Source organism: Canis lupus, chromosome 7 (genome assembly GCF_011100685.1).
Source record: "Canis lupus familiaris isolate Mischka breed German Shepherd chromosome 7, alternate assembly UU_Cfam_GSD_1.0, whole genome shotgun sequence".
In the NCBI taxonomy this organism is placed as follows: Eukaryota; Metazoa; Chordata; class Mammalia; order Carnivora; family Canidae; genus Canis; species Canis lupus.
Genome location: NC_049228.1, coordinates 79,246,262 through 79,272,188, shown reverse-complemented (window position 1 = coordinate 79,272,188; position 25,927 = coordinate 79,246,262). Strand labels below are relative to the sequence as shown.

The following is a 25,927-nucleotide window of genomic DNA, read 5'->3' as shown; positions in this document are numbered from 1 at the left end:
CTTTTTAATACCTGTTTCCCTCTTAGGACCGAGTGTGTAGAACGCTGGCTGGCCCTTTTAGTAAAAGTGGGTGGTCTATGGAGAGCGGAGTAGAGCAGCTCAGATGCCAGCAAACTGGTGAGACTTTTCAGTAGCCGCTAAGGAGGTGTCGTCTTGCTCTTCTGCACGCCTTGTCTGTAAACAGGATGTGTGAAATTGCCGTCTAGCTGGGTGGAGGCAAGGGGATCTTTGCCCAGCTGCGGAGACAAGGTAAAGAAAGACGCACTTTCTGGAGGCTCTGTGCTTCGTGGGCACTTCTCCTAGGCTCTGGGGAGCTCCCGGAAGCTTGGCCTTCATGCTCGCACAACAGAAGCAGCTCCCTGCCCGTCTGGGCACCACGGACCATCTTGAAAAGCTAGGAGACAAGAAGACGCCATCCAAGCTAGGTGGCTGGTGGTCTAGATTTAGCTTGGGTAAGTCTGGGTTTGCTTTTTTCCTTCCCTAGAGATTTGTTTTTCCCTTTTCTTTTTCCCCAAGGCCCTGAGCCAGGGGATACCCAGGAAGAAACAAGAAGCAGGTCCCAGACATGAAGGTGGTGGGCGTGACCATCAACGGAAATAAGTCTGCGTTCCTTCACCCAGTTGGTGGCTCATATGGTGGGATAAGCCAGACCCCTGAGCTAGCCTGACTTTGCTGAGCTTTATCCCACTCACATTGCTCTGTGCATCAGCTCCCCAGCTGGGTCTGGGCCTGGAAAATCTCAGGCTGTGATTGTGCAGACATAAACAACCGGCTGAGGACGGTTTTCCACTCACCTGGCTCTAGGTTTCCAGGGTCTATGTCTGTCTGTGTTTATGTCTTGGGCCTGTGAGGAGAGTCTCCTCCTGGGGAGACCTGTTCTCAGGTGCCCAAGCTGGCAGCCACCTACTCCCCACAAGACAAGGAGCTGTGCAGGCACACCTGAGTCCCTCAGAACATTCCAGACCTTTCGAGAAAGACAGCCGGGGTCTGTCCTGGGCTAGGGCAGCACTGGGTGGGGGCCAATGCTATGGGCAAAGAGAATAATTCCCTCGAAGTGTGATTCAAGGAGAAGTTCCCTTGTTCAAATACATCTACTCTCCCCTGTTTTGCTCAAAATTCTACCGAGGTGTGACTCAGAAAAAGACAGTTATGATTATAATAAGGACTGTATTTCTTATTTGAATCCTACTTTCCAGATTTCAAGAGCTTGTTTAGTCTCCATGTCAGGTTCACAGTAGGTGGGCCAGGAATTATTTCCACTATGTTATAGATGGGGACACTGGGAGAGCATTAAGGAGAGGCAGGCTCTGGTCAGGGGTCAGGTGGCCTGGGTCCTGTCTTCATTCTGTCACCATTGCTGTCTTCATTCTGTCACCATTGCTGTCAAAGAGAACAAATGACCTCTTCTCTGAACTTGGTTTCCTTATTTGAATATATTTTGTAACTTATAAAATTCTTCCATTTAAATATGACGTATTCAGGGCACCTGGCTGGCTCAGTTAGGGGACCATGCAACTCCTGATCTTGGGTTTGTGAGTTGAGCCCCACGTTGGGTGTAGAGATGACTTAAAAAATACGATCTTTAATAAATAAATAAATGTGGCATATCAGTTCAAAGTAGACCTTTATGGACTGATATGGAAGGGTATCCAAGGTAAGTTGCTAAGTACAAAGAGTAATGTGGAATGTGGGTATAATTTGCTACTATTTGAGTTCCAGAAAAAAAAGGCTATATATCCACTCACATGCCTGATTGTATTTCTTTATCAACACCATTGGGGGGGATATACAGAGCATGTTGTTGGCAGGCGTGAGTGTGGAGGGTAGTAGGAGGGAGGAGGTCAGGGGTGGGTGACAGGTTGGCTTCTTCATATTCCTTTGTGCCTTTTGGTTTCCTGCCATGTATAAATAAAATATATAAAAAACATTTTATACTGGAGGTCTTAAGGTTTTTCTTTTGGAGCCAATGAGATGATGTAGATGATATGGATGCTTTATGTACATAAAGAGATTATCACCATCTGAGGAGGTACCTTACAGACTATTATCAACCATTGGATTTGACAATACTGTGTATTGGGAAAATTACTGGCTTAGGAATTAAACAAACCTTGGCCTCTGGTTTTCTCATCTAAAAATCTGGGAGATGGGTGCCTGGGTGGCTCAGTCTGTTAAGCATCTGCCTTGAGCTCAGATCATGGTTCCAGGGTCCTGGGATCGAGCCTCACATCGGGCTCCCCACTGAATGGAGAGAGCCTATGTCTCCTTCTCCCTCTGCCTCTCTCCCTGCTTGTGCTCTCTCTCTATCAAATAAATAAATAAATAAATAAATAAATAAATAAATAATCTTTTAAAAAGAAAATTAAATGTCTTTAAAAAAAAAACAAAAAAAATCCGGGGGAGAAGGAACAAATTACAGCTATGATGAGCTATAAGAGATAAAATGAAAACATGAAATTGTGGCTGTAACGTAGGGCATGTGCTTCTCCCTCCCCAGGACTATGCTAGCAGGACTCCAGGAAATGGAAAAGTATCCTGTGTTTCAAATAAGTTTTGACATCAGTTAAGTTCTCTAGGGCAGCATTGTCCAGTAGAAATACGATGCAAGCCTTATAGGTACTTTAAGGTTTTCTAGTGGCCACATTAGAAAGAAAAGCACAAAGAAACAGGTGACATTAATTTTAACAATATGTTTAAATTAACCCAATATATTTAAAATATAATTTTAGTATGGAATCGACATAGAATTATTCCTAGGATATTACATTTTTTCATACCGAGTCCTTGAAATTGGGTGTATTTTATGCTCACAGAGCATCTCAGTTCAGCCCAGCTCTATTCGGCCCTCCTCTGGTCAGTAGGTACCCGGGGCTGACAGCTGCCATGCTGAGGGGAACAGCTGGAGGGTGTGGGTTCTGTACTAGGAGTGACACAGTGGAAGACTCCAGATCACCCAGGGACCTGGGGCTGGAGCTTAAGGAGGAAGGTGATGGAGGGAAACTCAGGTTTGTCCAGTGCAGGCTGTGATTAGGTAACGAGAGCACAGAACGTGCCTGAGTAAATAAATAAGGGGCTGAACACTCTGCCCTGGGAGGCTGTCCTCCCATCACCCCAAGAAAGGTCAGGTGCTTTCACCGTTGTGGCAAAGTGGAAAGGGACCTGTATGGGAGGTGGGGGCAGGGAGAGGGCTGGACATTGTCAAATGTGGGTGATGTCCCCGTCACCCACTCTGCTGGGCTCTCTCCCCTCCTCTTCAGTCTTCCCCGAAGCCCCTTCTGTCCCCAGGTCCTGAATGCTGGTGTTCCTCTGGCCTTGTTCTGAGCCTTGCTTTCCCTCCTCACTCTACAGGGCTCTCTCCTCATGGCAGCAGGTCTGTCCACAGGCTCACGCTCCAGTCCTTAGAGCTCCCCTGAGCTAAAGTCTACTGCACTGAGTCCAGAATCTTGCCCAAATCCCCACTGGACCTGCCATCCCTGCCTCCCCACGATTGCTCCTCCTCCCATGAGCCTGAGTCAGAACCTTAGTAATAAAATGTGACTCTTTTCCTTCCTCCCACTTCCAAATCGTCCCCAAACCCAAATCAAATCGTCCCAAATAGCTATCAAACATCAGAGAATTTCTTGCCCCATTGCTGTAGTCGCATCATAACTGGGCCATCTGCAACCTAGATTTGCCAGTCCCTAGCCTGCTCTCCATCCTGCGGTCAGCAGGCCTTTCTAAAGCTTCAGTTCTGTCCTGTCACTTTTTGCCCTAAACGTGTCCACCTCTCATCAACATCCCTGGATGAAGCCCAGGGTCTGTGTGTGTCCCTGGCCTGGGGCTGAGATCTCGTCTCGTTCCCTTCTGCCCTTGCCCTCAGCCCTGGGTTGAAGACGGAGCTCCCAAATTCATGTGTACTTGAAACCTCAGAATGTGACTTTATGTGGAGATAGGGTCCTGGCAGATGTGATTAAAGATTGAGATGTGTTCTTTCTGGATCGGGTGGGCCCTAGACCCAAGGACAAGTGTTCATTCTGGACTGGGGGTGGGCCCTAGACCCAGGGACAAGTGTTCATTCTGGACTGGGGGTGGGCCCTAGACCCAAGGACAAGTGTTCATTCTGGACTGGGGGTGGGCCCTAGACCCAGGGACAAGTGTTCTTATGAGGAGAGAAGACTCAATGATACACATGAAGAAGAAGCAAGGCCACGAGAAGACAGAGGCAGGGACGGGAGTGATGTGGCTGGGGACACCAAGGATTCCCAGAGCTGTCGGAAGCAGGAAGACACAAGGACAGATTCTCCATCCAGCCACAGAGGGAGTAAGGCCTTGGTGACACGTAGGGTCCCCAGTGGGGAGAACCGTGAGGGGATCCGTTTCTGTCGCTTTGGTCCAGCAGGCTTGTGGTGCTTGGTTACCGCAGCCCTGGGAAGCCAGCACACTGTTTCAACTGTAATGAGTAACTGCACGTCTTTATACTGGTGGTTCCCCCAAAGCTCTTCCCCTGCCCGGCCTCCCCTCCCCCCTCAGCCTGGCTCCCGGAAACCTCTCGAAGTGTGTTCCCAGCTAGGTTGTGGGTGTGTCTCCTCTGCGCCTTCAGAGCATATGGCTCTGTGCATCCCGGTTGCCTCTGCCGCCCTGCTCTGCCACTGGACTGAGCCCTGTGGTGACAGGGGCATCTTAGAGACACAACCTTGCCCCCACCCCTCCCACGCCCAGACAGCACTTGGGCTGCAGTGGTGCTGAGGAGGCGTTTGAGGGATGACTGCATTCTCGCTCTTCTGACAACCGTTATTCTTTGTGAGCATTATTTCTAGTTATCCTTCCAAAAAACATGTAAGTCTTTATTATTTATTTTCAACTCAAGACATGGAAACCAAGGCTAAGAGCCTCTGAGGGCTGACCTGAGGGGCATAAGACGAGCTCTGTTGACGGGCCTTGTAGCGAATAGCAGTTTACAAACTTATTCTGTATACAGCCTGGCTCTAAGAGCTACAGGTTTTCACTGTTCAGGGTCCAAAAGTCAACTTTGCTGAAGAACGTGCCTGAGGGTCCAGGGACATGCAGTGCTGGGCATCGTGATGCTGAGCAAGGAGATCCAGCCCGCCAGTCCAGACACAGGACACGTGCGAGATAGTGGTCAGCACCTGCGGCCGTGATGCTCCCAATTGCCGGGGCCAAGAATGGAGTTTGAAGATCAGAAGCTTTATCTTGGTCCAGGCTTTCACCTCAGGCAGCTTTGTGTCCCCAATGTCTCCAGACGAAGAGAAATTGCATTTTTAGAAAATCCACATCTGTGTAATTAAAAATCTCGGTGCAGGGGGCATCTGGGTGGCTCAGCGGTTGAGCATCTCCTTTCGGCTCAGGGTGTGATCCCAGGGTCCTGGGATCAAGTCCTGCATCGGGACTTGGGAGCCTGCTTCTCCCTCCGCCTGTGTCTCTGCCTCCCTCTCTGTGTCTCTCAGGAATCAATAAATAAAATCTTAAAAAAAAAATCTCCATGCAGATTCTATCGCTCAGGGATATTTGAAAACTGAGGGAAGAATGGGGAGCCCGAAGGCCTGGGAAGCTTAGACAGGAGAGGAATCCTCCTGGGGTCAAAAGGTGAAGATGGAGAAGCTGCAGAAGATAAAGGCAAACTTGGCTGAGGTGTAGTTGTGCCCTGGGTGGGGTGTGGGGAGATGAGTTTCTAGAAGAAAGGAGCATCCCCAGAGACTTGCCCCCCAGCCTCCGAGCCATCTCTTACCAAGCCCACTTCTTCCCCATCAGGCGCCCTGCCCCAACCATGCCCAGCCCTCGCCTTGGCCTCAGTGGGCTCTAGGCCTCAATGGCCACCGGGCCCTGGCTTCTGATGTTCGCTTGCCTGTCTCTCCCACCCAGGAGAGGCTGGGCGGCTCTCACCTGCTGCACAGAGCTCCCCGGCGCCTCGCGCCTCGGCTCCGCTGATCTCCTGCAGGCTGAGCTCCTCCAGCCTGAGTCTACACCTTCTGTTATTACCCTCGTTCTCATGGAATGCACGTGCGTTGTGTTTGTGTCTCTCCTGTATGTCTCCTGCCGAGAGCTGGGGCAAAGTCCTGGAGAGCAGAGAGCCTGGGCTTTGGAAGCCCCACACCTACAAGTGTATTGTCATCTGGTGATGCAACTTTGAGCAAATGATTAACCTCCCAGTCCAGTCTCCATTTCCTCGTCCATAAAATGGGAATGATATCTTCCCCTTGGGGTTCTTGTGAAGATATTATGAGGCAATGTGTGGAATGTCCTTGGCATGCAGTAGGTGATTGATAAAATCATGTTGATTAACCAAGGAGCTGGATAATTATTGCCACGGTTGTTACAAAGACCTCAGAGAGAGTGTTTTCTTATTTTCTCTTTTTTTTTCTAAGATTTTATTTTTGAGTAATCTCTCCACCTAACCTGGGGCTCGAACCCCTAACCCCAAGATCAAAGGTCACATGCTCTTCCAATGGAGCCAGCCAGGTACCCCTCATTTTCACTTTTAATACAGTCAGCCTGTGGGTTTTCATTAGTTTCATTCTTGCAGATGGGGAAAATGAGATTCTGACAAGTTATCAAGGCCCACAAGGCCTAAGAGGCACACCTGTGGTATCCTGAGGCTTTCTTGCCTTAGGTCCTCTGCTTTCTCTTGCTCCTTGGGTGGATATGACAGGCATAGGGACAATTGCCCTATTTGGGTCTCCTCCTGGGTGGAGAGCACAGTTCCTGTTCCAAAGGCTTCCTCCAGGGTGTCAAAAGTTTCCAAAAAAAAAAAAAAAAAAAAAACGCAAAACCCAAAAAACCTAAAGTAAAACCAACAAGTCACTGAAATGGTAATTGGTAAAGGTCTATTGTGCACATGCACCAGAAAGACAGTGTGTAAGCCAGGAGCACTCAAACTGGAACAAGGAAGGAGGCCCGGAGGTCTATTGCTCTAAAGCCGCTTATGTAAGGTGGAAGCAGAAGTGGTGCCCGGTTATTCTTCTTGGTGATCGGTTACAATATCAGGATTTTCTTAAATGAAGGGGGAATTGGTTAGTGGCTGCCTCATATCAATTCTAGAGAACAATGTAAGTTTTACTTAGTGAATTTTCAGAGGCAGAAGCAAGAGGTCACCCAGATATTAGCCTCCCTTGTCTTGCAAAATGAGCTAAATGAAACTGCGAGTGTGACCGAACTGGTTTAGTCTGCCCGGGAATTTTCTAGTCCCATCTTCATCTGTGTTTGATTTTAGCTGGGGTCTTTCTGACCTAACTGGAGCTTGGAACGTGTGGTTGGTGCTCCCAGCTGCCAGGATGTGGGGTGGTCCCTACATGGCTGGCTGTAGCTCTGGTCCTCTGTGAAACTTCTGAGCCCTGTCATGTTTTGAGCCGTCATCCTGTGTTACTGAGTGTGCAGCAAGCCTGCCCCTGCCACAAGGCACATAATCCCTGCGTGCTTTGCCCCCTTGGGTCCTGTCCATGCCTGATGTTGGGCTGCTGTCAAGGTCTGGAACATCATGTGGTTGGTAGGGGTGCATATTGTTTTAGGAAGGGGCTGGGGCTGAAGAGGGAGGCTGCTGGAGAGACGGGCTGGAGGGGGAATGTTGGTGTTGGGAACCTTCTGGAAAGATGCTGAGGAGTCAGGATCCCCTCGTGCTTCTGCTCCTACTGACCTGAGTCCACATTGATGGGAGGCCAGTCGGAGGATGGAGGAGTCAGCTCTGAGGCTCAGAACCTAGAAAGGTGCTGTGGGGCCCGGGGGGGCTAAGAGGGCACCGGGCTCCTGTTCCCTCCCCTGCAGGCATTGCCAAGCTGCCGCATCTAGGCTGGGGCCTGGCCTCTCGGGCCAAGGGAGGCAGCCGAGGAATTCAGTGACACAGTTTCAGTTCGCTGAACGGGCTCCCCAGGTTTTGGTCAGAGCTGCAGAAATGATCTCATGTGGGTTTTTTTCCTCCCTTCAAGATTTATTCCACACGGAAAGGGTGGTGCTACCTCTATACCCGACCGGCGTCACCGATTCCTTCCCCTCCCGGGTCCTGGCCGCGTCCCCGGCTGCGCGGTGTGCGGTGGAGGGGGCTGCGCACTGCGCCTCCAGGCCGTGAGGGCTGCAGAGGGGAGCCGTCGGGGCCTCCGGGCTGGAAGCTGACACACAGCCAGTCGGGGGGGCAGGGGCAGCGAATGCGGGGGACACGGGCCCCGGAGAGTGTGGGGCCCCTCCAGCCCTGCGCTGTCCTCGTCCCTCCTGGGTGTTGAGCTAACAGTCGCTTGCTCTCTGCTGCTGGCCCCTTGCCCAGCTGGGCTGGCATTCCTGGGCTCCGTGCAGGGGCTCCTGTGTGGCGGGCGCACACCTCGTGGCCCCGGGGTCCCCGGAAGCTGGGAGGTCAGCCAGCTGTGGCTTTGAGGGGCAGGGATGCCACCAGGGAGACGAGGAGGGGAGCAGAGAGGCCAGTGTGATCTGGTGATTTAATTTGGGCCTGAGGTCCGGCTGCACGGAGATGCCCCCAAACGACACCCGGCCTCTGGCCTCTCAGTGTCTGAGTCCGGAAGTGCCAGCGGTGGCCTGGGTGCCGACCCCTCAGGCTTCACACCGGCAACGGTGGTTTTTTTAAAGATTTTATTTATTTATTTATTCGTGGGACACAGAGAGAGAGAGAGAGGCAGAGACACAGGCAGAGGGAGAAGCAGGCTCCATGCAGAGAGCCTGACATGGGACTCGATCCCGGGACTCCAGGATCACGCCCTGGGCCACCCGGGTGCCCCCAGAGTGTTAGTGTTTTAAAAGCACCTTCTTCTCAACCACCACTTCTTGTCCCATTTCCTTTCTCTGTCTTACTCTTTTTTTCTTTTAATTGATTTTTCTTGAGATAAAATATATGTGAGATAAAATATACCTTTTTGCTATTTTTAAGTGTACAGTTTGGCGGCGTGAAGGACATTGACACAGTAGTGCAAACACTGTCCCCATCCACCTCCAGGACTTTATCTTCCCTCCACAGACTCCCCTTGCACCCCCATCCCCTCAGCCCTGGCTGCCACCCCCCACTTTCTGGGTGTGACCCCAGGTACTTACGCTCGGAACCCAGCAGGATTTCCCATCCTGTGCTGTTGGTGCAGTTGTGTTCACTCAGACTTGGGCTCCCTCAGCATCTAATAGACGCCTGCTGAAGTCGCCACGGCTGCTCTCATCAGGCACCACTCACACCTTGGCCTGTCATCCTCCCAGCCACAGGCAGCAGTCACCTGGGGGGTGGGGAGGAGCCTGCGGCCCACAGACTGGGCAGTGGGGCCGGGGGGCTGCAGGGTACCCCGGGGTCTGACTCCCCCGGGTCCTGGCCTATGGGCATGCAGCTGAGCGCATGCAGACCTGATGCCTGCTTGGTGGCACCCCAAGGGTCCCACGGGCCCCCGACTCACCTGCCCCTCTTCTCTGGGCCGGAGCGTTGCTGCAGGCACAGAACCCCATGAAGACAGCCCCTTCCTCCACTTCCCTGAATTGGCAAAGGTAGGTCCTCGAGCTCCTCCTCTGACCAGCCAGCTACTTCCTTGGGTGTCACCCGCTCAGTCAGGCAGATTGGTGTGACTATGACTCACCTCTTTGCTTCCGCCTGAATGTTTGGGGTGGCCTCTGAACCACTCGCCTGCCCCTGCTGGCGCCCTCGGGGCGGTTCTGGCGAGGCCACTGAACAGCCAGGTCTGGAGTCTCCGAGGGGCCCTTGCTCCCGGGACGATGCGCAGAGCGGGCTCTTGCCCCTGGGTGGGGGCATGGCCTGGGCCGTGTAGAGGCCAAAACGTACACTTCCCCCTGCCACGGGAGCTTCTTTTCTTTGTGTCTCTCCCAGCTTCTGGAAGTAGGTCAAAAGCATAGGAATTGGATCAGAAAGAAAACGCAAGGCATAGGAAGGCAGTGTTTCCCGCAGACCTGCACTGCCTGGCATCACGTCGGGGCGGCCCTCTTCCCACGGCGGGGCCTGAGTGCTGTGGCCAGGGTCGTGGCGTCCAGGAGATGGCACCTTTTGGCCCTGGGGAGAGTAGTGCTGACAGAGGGCGGGGGACCCTTAGTGGGCAGTCTCCTGGGGGCCCAGGGGCGCTGAGGAAGCCCGGCACTTGCCCTCGGATGACTCAATAGCCCAGGTGGGGCTGGGGGAGACAGTAGCCAAGGTCCACTCCTGTCATGGAGAATATGCCTGCGGGCCTCTGGCTCAGGTCATGGTCTCAGGATCCTGGGATCGAGCCCCACATGGGGCTCCTTGCTCAGCAGGGCATCTGCTTCTCCCTCTCCCTCTTTCTACCTCCTGTTGTGCTCTCTCTGGCTCTCTCTCCCTCCCAAATAAATAAAATATTAAAAAAAAATGTGCTCACTCTGGCCTGATAGGCCTCCCTGAGAATGATAGGCAGAGAGTCCATTACCTGGGACTTTAAAAGAATGTAAACAATAAATAATGCTCCCCACCCCCTGCCACAAATACTCAAGCTAACAAAAAGCTTCTAATTGGGGCTTCTAATTGTCCCCTGGTGTGGACCCAAGGCAGCAGTCTGGACTTTCCCCCTTCTCAGATGAATCTGGAATAACTCCCCCTGTATCCCCTCTTACCCTCATTCCTCCAACATTCTCTAGAATCTAGAGCCTTGACACTGTTGAAATTACGGGTTGGATCAACTCTTTGTTGCGGGGACAGGGGTCTCTGTACACCGTAGGATGTTTAGCGGCATCCCTGGGCTCTACCCACCAGATGCCAGTAGTACCTCCTGAGTTATGATAAATAAAAAATGTCCAATAAAAATACTTGGATGTTGCCAAGTATCCTCTGGGGCACAGGACGGCCCCAGATGAGTACCACTGACCCACAGTAGCAATACTTAGAGCCTGAATGCCATGGATCAAGGTTTCAAAGTTTAGACCAGTGGCCTGATTTTGATGAAAGATAGCAGGTGGCACACGGAACGGTGTCTGGCAAATGGTGTGTTGAATGGAGTATGAGAAAGTGCCTCTCTTCCACAACAAAGAAAGAAGTACAGGCAAATGGTGTCCTCTGAGAGCACAGTCTGAGTACATAGAACATTAAGGAGTTAGGGCCTGATTCCAGGGGTCTGAATCCTTAGGAGCTGTGTGACCTTTCCAAAGTTATTTAAACACTCAGTTTCGGTCAACTATAAATTGGACATAATCCCAGTGCTTGGCCACAGGCTATGGACATTATTCTAAGGACAATGCCTGCTACGTAATAAATCCTCATTACCTATCAGTTATTAATCCTATTACTATACAGTGTGATCATCAGAGTAAAAAAACACAAACAAAATGGTGGGGAGGCCTAGGTGAGCAATGCTGCCTGAGGCAATCCGAGAACAGACTGTGTGTAACCCTGTAGCTCTAACAAAGGAGAAATCTCAAAAACCAGGAACAACCAAGTAAACCCAGTTCCTCAGCATCCCATGGGGCTTCATCTAAGCCAGTGGGCTGTTGTCCAGAGGTAGGGAAGCTTGGCTCCCCAGTGTGTCCTCCCCAGTGTGACCTGGGCCCAGGCTCTCTTTGGGTTGCTCCAGACTCATGGAGCTGGGAACAGCTGCGTTCAGGGAAAAATCAGCTGTATGTCGAAATGATGGAATTTCCTAGCATTTTAATTGTTTATGGTGAACAAATGACCAATGATTCAGAGAAATAATATCTATGACTGGTGCTGAAAAAAACCTGAAATTTCTGTACAATCTCAGTGAATGCAAAGTCCTAACTGTCTTTCACACCCAGGTACAACTCAGAAACATCAAATCTGGAGAACTGACAGAGCTGACTCTAACGGCAGGTCACTAATAGGCATGCTGGTCCCAGAGAAGGGCATTGGCACCCCAGGTAATGAATGAATCCTAAATTTATCTTGGCTTTGGGCTTTCCTTCAGCTCTTCATTGAATGCAACTCTATCACGTGCCAAGACAATGGGGAAAAAGATAGTCCTGTCAACAGGTGGTGCTGGGACAACTGAATAGCACATGTGAACGGAATGACATTGGATCCTACCTCACACTATATGCAAGAATTAAATCATATCAAAGGCCTAAATGTCTGAGTTAAAACTATAACGCTTTCAGAATAAAACATAAGAGTAAATGTTTGTGACTTTGGAGGAGGCAATGGTTTCTTCAATGTGACACCAGGAGCACAAGTGACAAAAGAAAAAAATAGGTAAATTGGACATTATCAAAATTAAACAGTGTTGTGCTTCAAACGACACTATCAAGAAACAGTCCACCGAACAGGAGAAAATATTTTCTTTTCTTTTCTTTTTTTTTTTTTTTTTAAGATTTTATTTATTTATTCATGAGAGGCCCAGAGAGCGAGGCAGAGACATAGGCAGAGGGGGAAGCAGGCTCCATGCAGGGAGCCCGACATGGGACTCGATCCCGGGTCTCCAGGATCACGCCCTGGGCCAAAGGCAGGCGCTCAACCACTGAGCCACCCAGGCATCCCAAGAAAATATTTTCACACAAGAACTTGTACATGAATGTTTGCAGCGGCATTATATATGACAGCCAAAAAGCGGAACTAGACCAAATGCCCATTCACTCCCTGATGGGCGGATACACAAAATGTGGAATATTCAAGCAATGGGGTATAATTCAGCTGTAAAAAAAGGAATGAAGTACTGCTAAGTGTAAAAAGCCAGACAGACAAGACCACATATTGTATGATTCCATTTTTGTATAATGTCCAGAATAGGCCAATCGAGGCAGAAAGTAGATTGGCGGTTGCAGAGGCTGAGGGTTGGTAGGGGTGGGGAGGGACTGCTAGTGGGTGTGCAGTTTCATTCTGGGCTGATGGAAATGATCTGGAACTTGGTAGTGGCGATGATTGCACAACCTGGCAAATATCCTAAAAATCTCTGAATCATACACTTTAGAAGGGTGAATTTTTTTTTTTAAAGAATTGTATTTATTTATTCATGAGAGACACACACACACACACACACAGAGAGGCAGAGACACAGGCAGAGGGAGAAGCGGGCTCCATGCAGGGAGCCTGACGTGGGACTCGATCCCAGGTCTCCAGGATCACATCCCGGGCTTCCAGAGGCGCTAAACCGCTGCGCCACCGGGGCTGCCCTAGAAGGGTGAATTTTATGTATGTGAATTACACCTCAATAAAAATAATACGGCTATCAGGTGACATCTTTCCTCCTGCCTGTCATACCTTTCCACTCCTTCCTTAGTCTTTTTTCACCTACATTATCTCAGGCCAACTATATCTATTCTGTACTTTCCAGTCGATTATCTTTAATATGGCAAAAATTTATTTTGTCCTACTTCTATGTCTTCTTGTCCATTTAACTCATCTTGGAGTGCCTGGCTGGCTTTATCAGGCATATGACTCCTGATTTCAAGGTCATGAATTCAAGCCCCTTGTTAGGCATAGAGCTTACGTTAAAAAAAAAAAAATAGCCCATTTTTTTATCCTTACAAAATCTCGAACATGTAATGCTGGCATACGGAAGTGATCTCCTTGAGTTACTAGCATCTATAAATGTGACAAATGTGTATCTTTCACTCAGACATTGATTACAAAGTATTGAATAAAAATTGGTCATTTTACCTTAATAAAAATGTGTTTTGGAAATTAAAACAACCCTATAGTATGTTTGTGAATAATTCTATCACCTGGAGTGACCAGGAGTTTAAGCCTATTTGTTAGTGGTTTCTGTTGACTCTCGTTCATGGTAGTGTATTTCCTCGCGTTTTTTAAAGTTTGGATTGTAAATGTATGTTTTGCAGGGTTTCATTGGTGAGATTTTTGTGTGGTCTCTGGAGAGCAGTATTGCATTTGAATCTCACAATGCTTTTAACCTGAGATGTTAATCTCTTACAGGGGTAAGGTGGAGGCCTACTGGATCATACAGACAATATAAACCTGAGTGCTAAGTTTACAGAAAGGCAGAGCCCTCATTATAAATTATCAGGGGACATATGTTTTCTATCCAGAGACCTGGACAAGATAGATAAGCTACCATATTATCGCTCTTTGCAAGAGAATAGATTTTTTCCTGTCATTTTTTTTTCTTTTATTAAGTAGGCTCTATACCCAACATGGAGTTCAAAGGTGGGGCTTGACCTTGCAACCCTGAGATCAAGACCTGAGCTAACGGGAACTGAGTGGGAGAAATTAGAGAGGGAGACAAACCACAAGAGACTCCTAACTCTTAGAAACAAACAAAGGGTTGTGGTAGAGGAGGTGGGTGGGGGGATGGGGTAACTGGGTGACGGGCACTGAGGAGGGCACGTGATGGGATGAGCACTGGGTGTGATACTGTATGCTGGCAAATTGAATCTAAATAAAAACAAACGAATAAATAAAATAAAATACCTGACCTGAGATCAAGAGATGCTTAACCAACTAAGCCACTCAGGCGCCCCTTTCCTGTCAACTTTTTATCAAGGGTATAAGCCTTAGAAATTCTTGGCTCCATGTAGAAATTACAGCTCTGGTATGTGTTTGCCTCAGACCCACTGTCTGTCCCTTTGTAGCATTAACTCTGCAGCTTTTTGGGCACCAAGTCTGGCGGCCCTCCCATCCCATCTCCATTTAAATCAGAGCAGCCACAGCATCAGCCTGCTTCCTTCTTTGGTTTCTGTTTTCTCCTTTTTCTTTTTGGTTGCAGGATTTTCCTTTCTTTAGTAAAAACTCAGTTAATACATTTGAAAGATATCCCTTATCTCTTTTATCTAGCATTTCTAGGTGTTTTTACAGCAGGAAGGTCTGATGCCATTTACAATAACTGTATTTTTGGTCTTTATCCGTGGTTCCTGGCTCACAGCTCTCAAAACCCTTGGAATCCCCTGAGCAAGAAGAACAATGGGAGCATCACTTGTCATAATATTAGTCTTTGTTCTCAGTTCCTGAAATCACTTTAGAGCCATAAAAACGACACGGATGTCTTGTTATTCATAAAAAGACCTTTCCTGGAACGCCTAGGTGGGCAGTCAGTTAAGCTTTTGACTCTTGGTTTTGGCTTAGGTCATGATCTAGTTGTTGGGGAACCAACTCTTGCTTTGGGCTCTTCACTCAGTGTGGAAGTCGGCTGTAGATTCTCTCTCCTTCTCCCTCCCTTCTGCTCACTCAGTCTGTCTCTTTCAAACAAATAAAATCTTTAAAAGGAGGGGGTTGCAGAGCTACCAGGTTGGTAAACCAGAATGCTTCCACATGCCACCATGCCAGCCCCCAAACTCCATGAGGATAAAAGCTCCTTTGTTTGCTACCTTGCCCTATGTATCTCTTCATCTGGCTGCTGATTCATATCCTTTAATATCTTTTGTAATATGCCAGTAATCTAATGAGTAATGGGTTTCCTGAGTTCTCTGAGCCACTCTAGTAAATCACTTGAACTCATGGAGGAGGTCATGAAAACCTCCTATTTATGGATTGTCAGTCAAGAAGCATAGGTAACAACCTGATCTTGCAATTGGCTTCTGAGGTGGCGGGTAGTCTTGTAGGACCAAGTCCTCACTCTGTGGGATCTGATGCTGAGTGAGTAGATAGTGTCAGAATTGAGTTGAATTGTAGGACACCCACCTGGTGTCAGAGCATTGCTTAGGGGTATGGAGAACCACCTCCCATACCCCTAAGCAGATGGGGTGCAGAACCCTTAGAAGGTTTCTAAGTTTTCCATTCTGATGCATGACCAGAAATGTATGTTCCTACAGCACAATTTCTCCCTATCGACCTGATAAAGATAACAAGGACATAAGTGAGGATGAGGGAAGGACTCATCTGCTGCTGACAGACGACTAAGCTACCACATCAATACCGAAGGGGATTTGGCAACAGTAATTCCCTCTCTGGGAATTTACCCTAATGAAAGTATCACAGATATGTGATGAAGGATGTTTGTGTCAGCACAGCATTTCCAAAAATTATAAACTGTTTAACTATTCCAGGCAAGAAGAAGAAAAAAGAAGAAAACAGAAAAGGGGAAGCACATATGTCAGGAAAGGAAACTTTCTGAGAAATTCCCAGCAAATAAGGGCTTAGGGCTCCTGGGTCCAACCATATCTCCCGGCCATCCCTCATTATAAGGGAAACTGGGAGAGTTAGAATTTTTATTTGGGTACAAAACCATGGTTTTCTTAATAAGAAAGACGGGTAGAGGGATCCCTGGGTGGCGCAGCGGTTTAGCACCTGCCTTTGGCCCAGGGCGCGATCCTGGAGACTCGGGATCGAATCCCACGTCGGGCTCCCGGTGCATGGAGCCTGCTTCTCCCTCTGCCTGTGTCTCTGCCTCTCTCTCTCTCTCTCTCTGTGTGTGACTATCATAAATAAATAAAAATTAAAAAAAAAAAAAGAAAGATGGGTAGAAGACACTCTAGTGTTCATCAATCTGTCCATTTTTTCATCTGTCCATCCCTCCATCCATCAATCCACCCACTCCATTTATCATCTATCATCTATCATCTATCTATCTATCTATCTATCTATCTATCTATCTCTCATCTATCTATCATCTATCTATTTTCTGTCTATGTACCTACCTACCTACCTACCTACCTACCTACTTACCTACCTATCTACATCTGGAGGGATAGACATAAATTCTTCTGAGGGTTATTCCTAGTCAGTAGAATTTTAAAGGTGATTTTTAACTTTCTTATTTTTGCATATTTGATATTCTGAATTTATTTTCAGTGAAGATGTATTATTTTTATAAAAAGAAAAAAATCATTTGAAAGAGTTTACAGTTGTAAACTGTCTGGAATAGCACATGGTGGAATTAGGACCTGAACCTAGGCTTGGTGCCAGGGAAGCTGTGAGAAGCGGAGAACCAAAATACCTCAGGAGTGGGGGATGAGGAGAGTTTATGGAGACATAGCAACTCCGGTTTGTAGGGCATTCAGATGGTTCTTGCTGGGTTGTTGTTTCCTTAGCTTTTAATTTAGGGAGAGTCAAAATATTGCCTGATGTCTTTTTTTTTAAATTCATTTATTTGAGAGAGTGTGCATGCAGGTACACAAGAACGGGGGGCGGTCAGGGGTGGAGGGGCAGGGGGGAGGGAGAGGGACAAGCAGACTCTGCGCTGATCATGGACCCGGAGGCTGGGCTCGATCCCACTACACTGAGATCATGACCTGAGCTGAAAACAAGAGTCAGATGCTTAACTGACTCCACCCAGGCACCCCCAAATATTGCCTGACGTCTTACAGATGCTGCCTAACCGATTGGGGGTTTATGGAGCTGAAGGTAGGACTCTGCCTCTGCTACAGGCTGTCCTGTTTATAAAGCTAGAATATCTTGATTATGTGTGGATTTTGCTAACACCCAGATAGCTCTTTGACGCTGTGTATGACTTCTTGTCCCAGCTCTTTAGTTGGCTGACAATGTTCCAAGACCTCCCTAGTGTGGAATTCAGCCTCAAGGGGCACATCTGAGGTGTCCTCCCCATGAGAAGAAGGCCATATGGTCATCAGCATCATAGCAACTGCTTGGTCTTGGTATTTTCTGGGCACAGAAGGACAAACACAGTGCACCAGGAACTCAGAGAAGCCCATTTCATTCCCTTTCCCTGGGATTCTGTGGACGATGACAGCACCCATTTACTAAGAGTTTATCATATCTTCTCATTCAGTCCTTAAAACCACTTAGCAAGATGGGTGCTTATCAATAAGAAAACCAAAACTCTGGCTGGTTAGGTAACAAGAAAGTAGGAGAGGATGGCTGCAGGTTGTTAGGTTCTGGAGTCTGTGTTCATAGTCATTATGTCATCCTGCTCCTGAGGTGACTCACCACCTGGTTTGCTCCGGACTGTCCTGGTCTTAGCATTTAAGGTCGCCCCTTGAGCAGCCCCTCCGTTCCAGGCAAACCCAGACGACAGGTCATCTGGGCAGCTCTCCTTTCTCTCCTCCAATCTAAAGCCCACGTCAGGTCTTCCCTCTTCTCTGAAGGCCTTCCCAACCTCCCTGGGTCCCTTGGGAAGCTCCTTCGGCGTTTACTGTTCTCTTCCCACTGAACACTCACCATGTGTCTTCACACGTGGATGCTTTTGGCAGCCCCCTGGCTGCCACTGAGGCTGGGTGTTTTCCATAGTGCTGAGGGCAACAATGGGCACGTCATTAGTACCAAAGGGAAAAAAAACCCTAGTGGAATTAATGAGTGAATGAATTGTTAACATCACCTAAAGCAATACTTGCAGAGCATTTGTTATGAGTCAGGCAGGGTTAGGTGCTGTGGGAAATGAATAAGTGAATTTTAACTACACAAATAATGAATTAATGACAACAACTGAATTACGCACTGGGAGAGGGGCCTGTGATGTTGGTGATGTCAACGATTAATAATGGTGCTGCATCATGGGCCTGATGTCTGTAATAACAGCAGGGGCACCCACAGCAGCAACACCACTCTGCTTCAGTAGGTCCTCTAGTTTTTAAACCTTCTCACTCACATGATCTCATTCCTCTGACTTTGAGCAGACATGAGAGAGAAGCAAAGGAGACAGGCAAAGCCCCATTTTATAGGCAAGGAAAGTGTGTCAGAAAAGACCCATTGGTGATGATCTAAACCCATGATTGTACAGTGGGGCGCTTTTCAGGTTATGCAAAGGGTGTTGTGTTTTGTGGTTTGCACAACTTTCTAAATAACTGAATTCCAGGACGACATTTAAAGATTGGGCAATTTCACATAAGAATCTGGATTTCTGGGGTGCCTGGGTGGCTCAGGGGTTGAGCATCTCCCTTTAGCTCAGGCCCTGATCCCAGGTCCTGGGATCGAGTCCCATATTGGGTTCCCAACCAGGAGCCTGTGTCTCTGTCACTCTGTGCGTGTCTCTCATGAATAAATAAACAAAATCTTAAAAAAAAAAAAAAAAAAGAATTTGGATTTCTGGTTTGTCTTGGCAAAATGGAAGATGCGAAGGCATTGATCGTCCAGTTCTGTCGCTTCCAGGCCCTTCCTGGCCTATGTTACCTAAGGCATCAAAACAAAGAAACCAGACAGTAAGGACAGTATCTCCAGTGAAAGACGGCAGTGGTTACAAGTAGCTTCAGAGTCTCCAAGGGTTGTCCTCTCCGGGGTTGCTCCCAATGATCAAGGACACCTATAGGATTGGCCATGCCTACCAAGGCCTGTGCATACCCTTCTCCTCCAGGAATCGAGATGCTGTCCTTACTCTGTTACCTTACTGGCATCATAGTCTCCCTCTGTCATCTAATCGGTCAAGTCATAAATTGAACTGATTTTCCCCCAGTTAGCATTCTCCATCAGTAAATGGCAACTCCACTCTTATAGTTAGCTGTTCAGGCTCCAGACGTTGGACTCCATTCTTGCCTGTCTGCAGCAAACCTCGGATCTGCCTTAGAAATAAATCCTAAAACTGCCTCCTCCTGTGCTGGAGCAGACCACCTCAAGCTGGCATCCACCACTCTCGTGGCATCCTAATTGTTCTTTCTGATTCCACCACTGCCCTGCTGCTTCCTATCCTCAAAGACTGCCATAGGTGAGCTCATGTTCCTCCACTCATATCCCTCTACGGTTTGCCAGTGGAGCAAACCCATTGTCCTCAACATGGCTCCCAGCTACTCTTGACCTTCATCTCCACCTTTCTCCTTCCTGTTCATGCTGTGGTAGCCCTACGGCCTCCTGTCCACACCCCACTGATCTTTGAACACAACAAACCTATTACTGCCTGGACTCTTAGTATGTGCTGGTGGTTTCAGTTATCTAAAGCTGTGTAACGTGTCACCCAACACCTAGTGGCTTTAAACAGTCACACTCATCCGTTATCTTTTTTGGATTCTGTGGGATGAAAACCAGAAGCAGCTTATCTGCTGGTGGTTCTGGCTCATGCTATTGCATAAGTTTACAGTCAGATGTTGGCAAGGATCAAATCATCTGAAGGTTGAGTGGGACAGGGGAATCTACTTCAGGGGGCTCCCCCACATGGCTGGCCAGAGAGTGCTGGCTGTTGGCAGGAGGCCTCTTGGTTCCCTGCCATGTGGACCTCTCCACAGGTTTTTTAGGATGCCTTGAGGACCCAGAGGTTGGATCCCTTCAGAGTGAAGCCAAGAGAGCAAGATGGAAGCTACAATGCCCCTGTGACAGCCTCAGGTGGTCCCAAATATCACTTCTCATGGGGTTGGTTGGTCCCACAGAACTGCACAGGGGTGGGAGACCAGGAGGCAGAGATCACTGGGGTCCTCTTGGAGGCTGCAATGACCCCAGGGTCTCTGCCTAGTGTGCTCTTCCTTCAGTAACTTTAGGGCTAACTTTTATGTTTCCTTAAGATCTTTGTTCCTATATCCCTTATCGGAGAGGCCTTTATAGACTGCCCCTTATAAAATTATGCCCCTACCCTCTGATGTTCTTATCCTCGTTCACTTCTCTTCACAGCACTTGTGATACCCCAAATGTTGTATATTGTCTATTTTTTTTTTGTCTCTTGACAGTAGAACGAACCCCCAGCATTTAGACCAGGGTGGGGTGCATAGAAGGTACTTGAGATTTTTTTTGAATTAATGAATAGCCTACACACATTAAATATTTGTTGAAAGAAGGAAATCTTACCTCTTGAAATATACCTCCTCACTTCATATCAGGATACATACCATCAACATGATTCAGTGCTGTGGATGTCGACCTTGATCACCTGGCTGAGGGGGGTTTGTGGGGTGTCTTCCCTGCAAAAAAAAAAAAAAAAAAAAGGAGTTCTCTCCTTTTCCATCCTGCTCGATGAGAGGAAGTCGCTGTGTGCAGCTCATACTCAAGGGGTGGGGAGTTATGCTCTCCTCCCCGAGGATGGATTATCTGCAATAATTTATTTGGAATTCTTCTGCCAGGATTTGTCTCTTCTCCTTCATTTAATTATTTGATCTTTAAAAAAAAAATCAGTGCGGATTCATGGATATATATTTTATACTTTGGGTTATAATCCAGTTGTACTTGATTTTATGGCTCAAATTGCTCCAGCTCTGGTCATTGGGAGCTCTTTCCGTTGCTTTCTATGCTCCTTGGACATATCCCCACCCATGCATGTGGGTTTTGTTTTGTTTGTTTTGTGTTTTGTTGTGTTGGTTTTGTTTCGTTTTTAGCATTTCCTGATTTTGGGGCCCTACAAGGTGTTCTAGGCTCCTCTTGTTTATGTCTTGCCCCAAGCATAGTGTCTCCCAAGAGCTCTGCCTCCTTTTACTGGGAAATAGTTATTAGAAACCAAGATGTGCAAGTGTACTTCAAATACTCCTACTTTTCCTCAGGCTGGTCCTTTCTAGACCACCACCTCCCTTAGCCGATAACCTGACCGCCACGGCACTGCTTCTACATTTGCTTTGTCTGCCCTCTTCTTCATTCTTCCCTCTACAGGCAGCAGCACCTTCTACATCATACATCTGATCGTGTCGAGAATTTAACGGACACCATGGCTCTCAGGTTGAAATTTAAACTGTTTTGCACAGTGTAAAACTCTCTTCCTGACCTGGTCCCTGGCTACCTCCAGCCTTGTATTTTCCCATCGCCACAACCTGGAAGCTACATTCAAGCCAACCTGAACTTGCCTTCATCTCTGTGTCTTTACATTCGGCCACACAGGCCTTTCACATGACCAAGAGACAAATCCTTAGCCCAGTGATTGTTTGGTAACTATGTTAAAGCATCTCTTTATCCTTTCTATTGTCTGGTGTGCAAATGTAAAAGGCCCCTATGATATGAAAAGTAAATATTTGATCTTTTCCCCCTGGTTCCTGGCACCCAGCTCGTAAATCCCTTGGAATTTCCTGGTTAATAGGATTGTCTTTTGTTCTAATAAGCCACTGTTGGTGAGCCTGTAGGTAGCTTCAGAATGAGGGCTGCTCATCAGAAAGACCCAGGAGTGATTAGAGGGTTGGAACGATAAGCGCTGCCTCCCAATCTCCAGGGAGGGAAGAGAGGTTGGAGACTGAATGAATAATTAACGGCCAATGATTTACTCAATCATGCCTAGCTAATGAAACTTCCATAAAAACCCATAAACAGGGGCCCCTGGGTGGCTCAGTCAGTGGAGCATGACACTCTTGATCTTGGGGTTGTAAGTTCAAGTCCCACATTGGGTGTAGAGATTACTTGAAAAATAAAATCTTAAAAAAAAAAAAAAAAAAAAAAAAACCTTACACAGTGGGATCTGAGGGGCTCCTGAGCTGGTACCACACCACGCTGCTGGCGGTGACATGCCTGGAGAGGGCATAGAAGCTCCCATTCCTCACCCTGTGCACTTCTTCCACTTGGCTGTTACAGCTTTATAAGAAACCAGTCAACCTAAGTAAGGTGTTTTCCTGAGTTCTGTGAGCTGTTCTGGCAAATTACTGAAGCTGAGGACGGGGTGGTGAGGACCCCTGATTTACAGCTGCTCAGTCGGACACATTGGTAACAACCCAGGACTTGTGGTGCCTCTCAGGTGGGGGCAGGCTCCGGCCGTCCGAATCAGAACTGAATTGCATTTTAGGACACATAGCAGCTGTCTCAAGAGTTGGAGAACTGGTCGGTATGGGGAAAACTCCCACATATTTGTGGCCAGAAGGGTTGCAAGTAAAAACAGCTCACCACTCTGCTGCTGATCTAGATCCCACGGGCCAGACTCCATGCGACGGCCTAGAGACGCCTGTGTGCACGTGTGTGTGTGTGTGTGCGTGCAGGTGCGTGCAGTGGCATGGAGCTCAGCTGGTCTTGCCTTTTACTGCTCTGTAGATGTGTTTTCCTGCCTCCCACAACAGACCGGGTGTCTCATGAAGACAGACACTTGTACCCTTCATGTGTCAGCAACTGGGCATGTCCTTGCAACGTAGTAGATGCTCAAGCGTTTGTTGCTTAGATGATTAACAGGCTGAATAACTAAACCACACACAAAAAATGGTTAAATGTAAGGATAGGTAAATGAATGGATGGGTGAACTGGTTGTCTCTCATCTGCCCTCAGGGTCAGAGGTAGTTTCCAAACGCTGACATTTTGCATACTGAATGGGACTGAAGGGACTTTTGAGCACGACAGTGGTCCGCTGGGTGTAGGACTGGTCTTCAAGCACTGGGGAGCACCCGCTCCCTGTTCTCCACAGCATACAGTGGGGACACAGTGGTGCAGGGTGAGAAGGCTGCCTCAAGCTCATGCTTGGGGGTTGCTTCTTGGGAAAGTGGGGTTTTCTTTGTGACCAAATGACAGCACCTTGGAAAGCCATACAACTCTTCGAGCCTCAGATGCTTACTTCTGGCTTACCCGGCAGAGGGGAGGAATGGGTGGGTCTTTGAGAAGGTGAAACTCTAACAGGTGGGACCTGAACATGTGGAGAGGAAGGTGAGGGAGGCTGGGGAGGTGGTGGAGCAGGGGCTGGGCCAGAGCGGTGTGGGGCTTGGGCCCTGATTATGAAAAGACCTGAATGCCAGGTGAAGAGCTGAAGTTTTTTCCTAGAGAACTCATATCTTTCTTTAAAGATTTATTTACTTATTTTAGAGGCAGGAGGAGGGTCGGAGGGAGAGAGAGAGAGAGCAAGAGCGAATCCTCAAGCAGACTCCCTGCTGAGTGCAGAGCCCAGATTGAGACCCAAGCCAAAATGAAGAGTTGGGAGCCTAACCACATCCAGGTTCACCGCTCTCCCCACCAGAAAACTGTTTTATTTTCTTAAAAGATTTTTTATTTATTCATTCATGAGAGACACACAGAAAGAGGCAGAGACACAGGCAGAGGGAGAAGCAGGCTCCCTGCAGGGAAACCGATGTGGGACTCGATCCCCAAATTAGGATCATGCCCTGAGCCAAAGGCAGACGTTCAACCACTGAGTCACCTAAGGCATCCCTAGAAATGTATTCTTAAGAAATAACCAGAGGTGCCCATAAATATGTATATATAAGAATGTCACCAAGATATTTTTTGTAGTGTGAAAAATTGACAAAAATCAGATACAAAAATTGACAGAAATCAATAGGGAATTATTTAAATAAGTCATAGATAGAATCCTACGCAGCTTTTAAAAACCATGTTTTAAAAGATTATTTGCTCCATGGACAAATGGTCACAATACATTAATTTTAAAAAATTACATTCATGTCTTTTTTTAAAGTTATAATTTAATTCCAGTTAGTTAACATACTATGTCATATTAATTTCAGATGCACAATATAGTGTTTGGGCCATTCCACAACCCTTGGCACCCATCCCCTGTTTTCCCCGTCTCCCTGCCACCCTCCCCGCTGGTAACCATCAGTTTGTTCTCTACAGGGAACATTCTGTTCTTGGTTTATTTCTCTCTCTCTCTTTCCTTGTTTATTAGTTTTGTTTCTTAAATTCCACGTATGAGAGAAACCATGTGGCATTTGCCTTTCTCTGACTGACTTATTTCTCTAAGCATAATACCCTCTAGTTCCATCCACATCATTGCAAATGGCAAGATCTCATTCTTTTTTATGGCTGAGTCATATTCCATTGTATATTGTACGTATTCCATACCTTCTTTATCCATTCATCAGATGATGCACACTGGGCTGCTTCCACCGTTTGGCGATTGTAGGTGGTGCTGCTGTAAACATCGAGGTGCCAATTCCTCTGAATTGGTAGTTTTTGTATTTTTTAGATAAGTACCCAGTAGTGCAATTCCTGGATCATAAGGCAGCTCTATTTTTAGCTTTTAAGTCATCTCTGCACTGTTTGCTGCAGTGGCTTACACTAATTTGCTTTCCCACCAACATTGCAAGAGGAAGGCTCCTTTCTCTCCAATCCTCATCAACTCTTATCATTTCTTGTGTATATTAACTATATTTTAAAAGCAAGTTATAAACCACCATATACATATGACTACAGTGAAAAATTACTGCAGGGAAAGATGCCACATCGTTAACAATTGTGCTGACTTGTGATTTTTTTTTGTCTTCATTCTTTCCTATACCATCCAATATTTCTATAATTAATATTTATTATTTTATAATAAAAAATAAGGATATATTTCTTTGTTGATGATCTGTTTTATTTTATTTTATTTATTTATTTTTTGATGATCTGTTTTAAAAGAGTTTTCTGGGGGACGCCTGGGTGGCTCAGCAGTTGAGGGCATGACCCCGGGGTCCTGGGATTAAGTCCTGCATTGGGCCTCTGTGTGTCTCATGAATAAATAAATAAATAAAATCTTAAAAAAAAAAAAAAAAGAAAAAAGAATACATTTATAGAAACAGAATTACTAGGTCAAAGCTTCTGTTGATTTCAAAGGCCTTTGGTGCCTCAGGTTCCAGGGAACAACTGCCAAGTTTCCAAGAAGAGTGATCTTGGAAAGGTCTTCTTTTCTTTCCAGGTTTGCTGATCACTTTTATCCTCTTTGTGGAAGAAACTGTGTGCGGGGAGCTCCTGCCCGGCCTGTGCTCTTTGTCAAGGACTCAGCGTGCAGAGCACCAACGAAGAGGGCCTCCCCTTCACGTTCCTGCTGTGCCTCACCCTCCATCCTCCCATCCTTGGTCACACTGCCCCCACCCTCCCCATCCCTGGCCACGTGTGTTCCCCCTACCATCCTCCCTGTCCCTGACCATGACCTGGGGGGCCCAGGGGTGACCAGGGCTCGGTAGGGACTGAGGCCACAGAGGGCTGAGATGGGTAAGCCGTGTGCTTGCTGAGCAGAGCGCCCCCAGCCCATTGACAGGATCCTCACTCAGCCAGTCTCCTGGGATACCTGGTGCTCTCCCCACAATTTCTGTGAATCCCTGTCCTTGAGTCACTGTGGTTCCCAATCTTCCCTTTTTTCTGTCCCTTCCCGTTGATCCTTACTACCCACTTCACAGCCCAGGGATGCGGACTGTCTTGTCCTAGAAAATGTAACTGGCAATTCAGGGATTTATAGGAAGAGAGTTTTATTGCAGGTTAAAACAGTGAATCTATTAAAACCCAATATTCGGGATCCCTGGGTGGTGCAGCGGTTTGGTGCCTGCCTTTGGCCCAGGGCGCGATCCTGGAGACCCGGGATCGAATCCCACGTCGGGCTCCCAGTGCATGGAGCCTGCTTCT

The 25,927-nt window shown here is 47.7% G+C and overlaps 2 long non-coding RNA genes across 2 annotated transcripts; one reads left to right on the top strand and one right to left on the bottom strand.

Annotated features, from left to right (window-relative positions):
* The first annotated feature begins 86 nt into the window (after window positions 1-86).
* LOC119872624 lies at window positions 87-25,927 on the top strand. Its single transcript, XR_005362721.1, has 3 exons — window positions 87-452; window positions 11,701-11,802; window positions 25,224-25,927. It is a non-coding gene; the product is annotated as an uncharacterized LOC119872624 (long non-coding RNA).
* LOC119872625 lies at window positions 4,800-9,478 on the bottom strand. Its single transcript, XR_005362722.1, has 2 exons — window positions 9,369-9,478; window positions 4,800-9,194 (listed from the first exon to the last, which is right to left on the bottom strand). It is a non-coding gene; the product is annotated as an uncharacterized LOC119872625 (long non-coding RNA).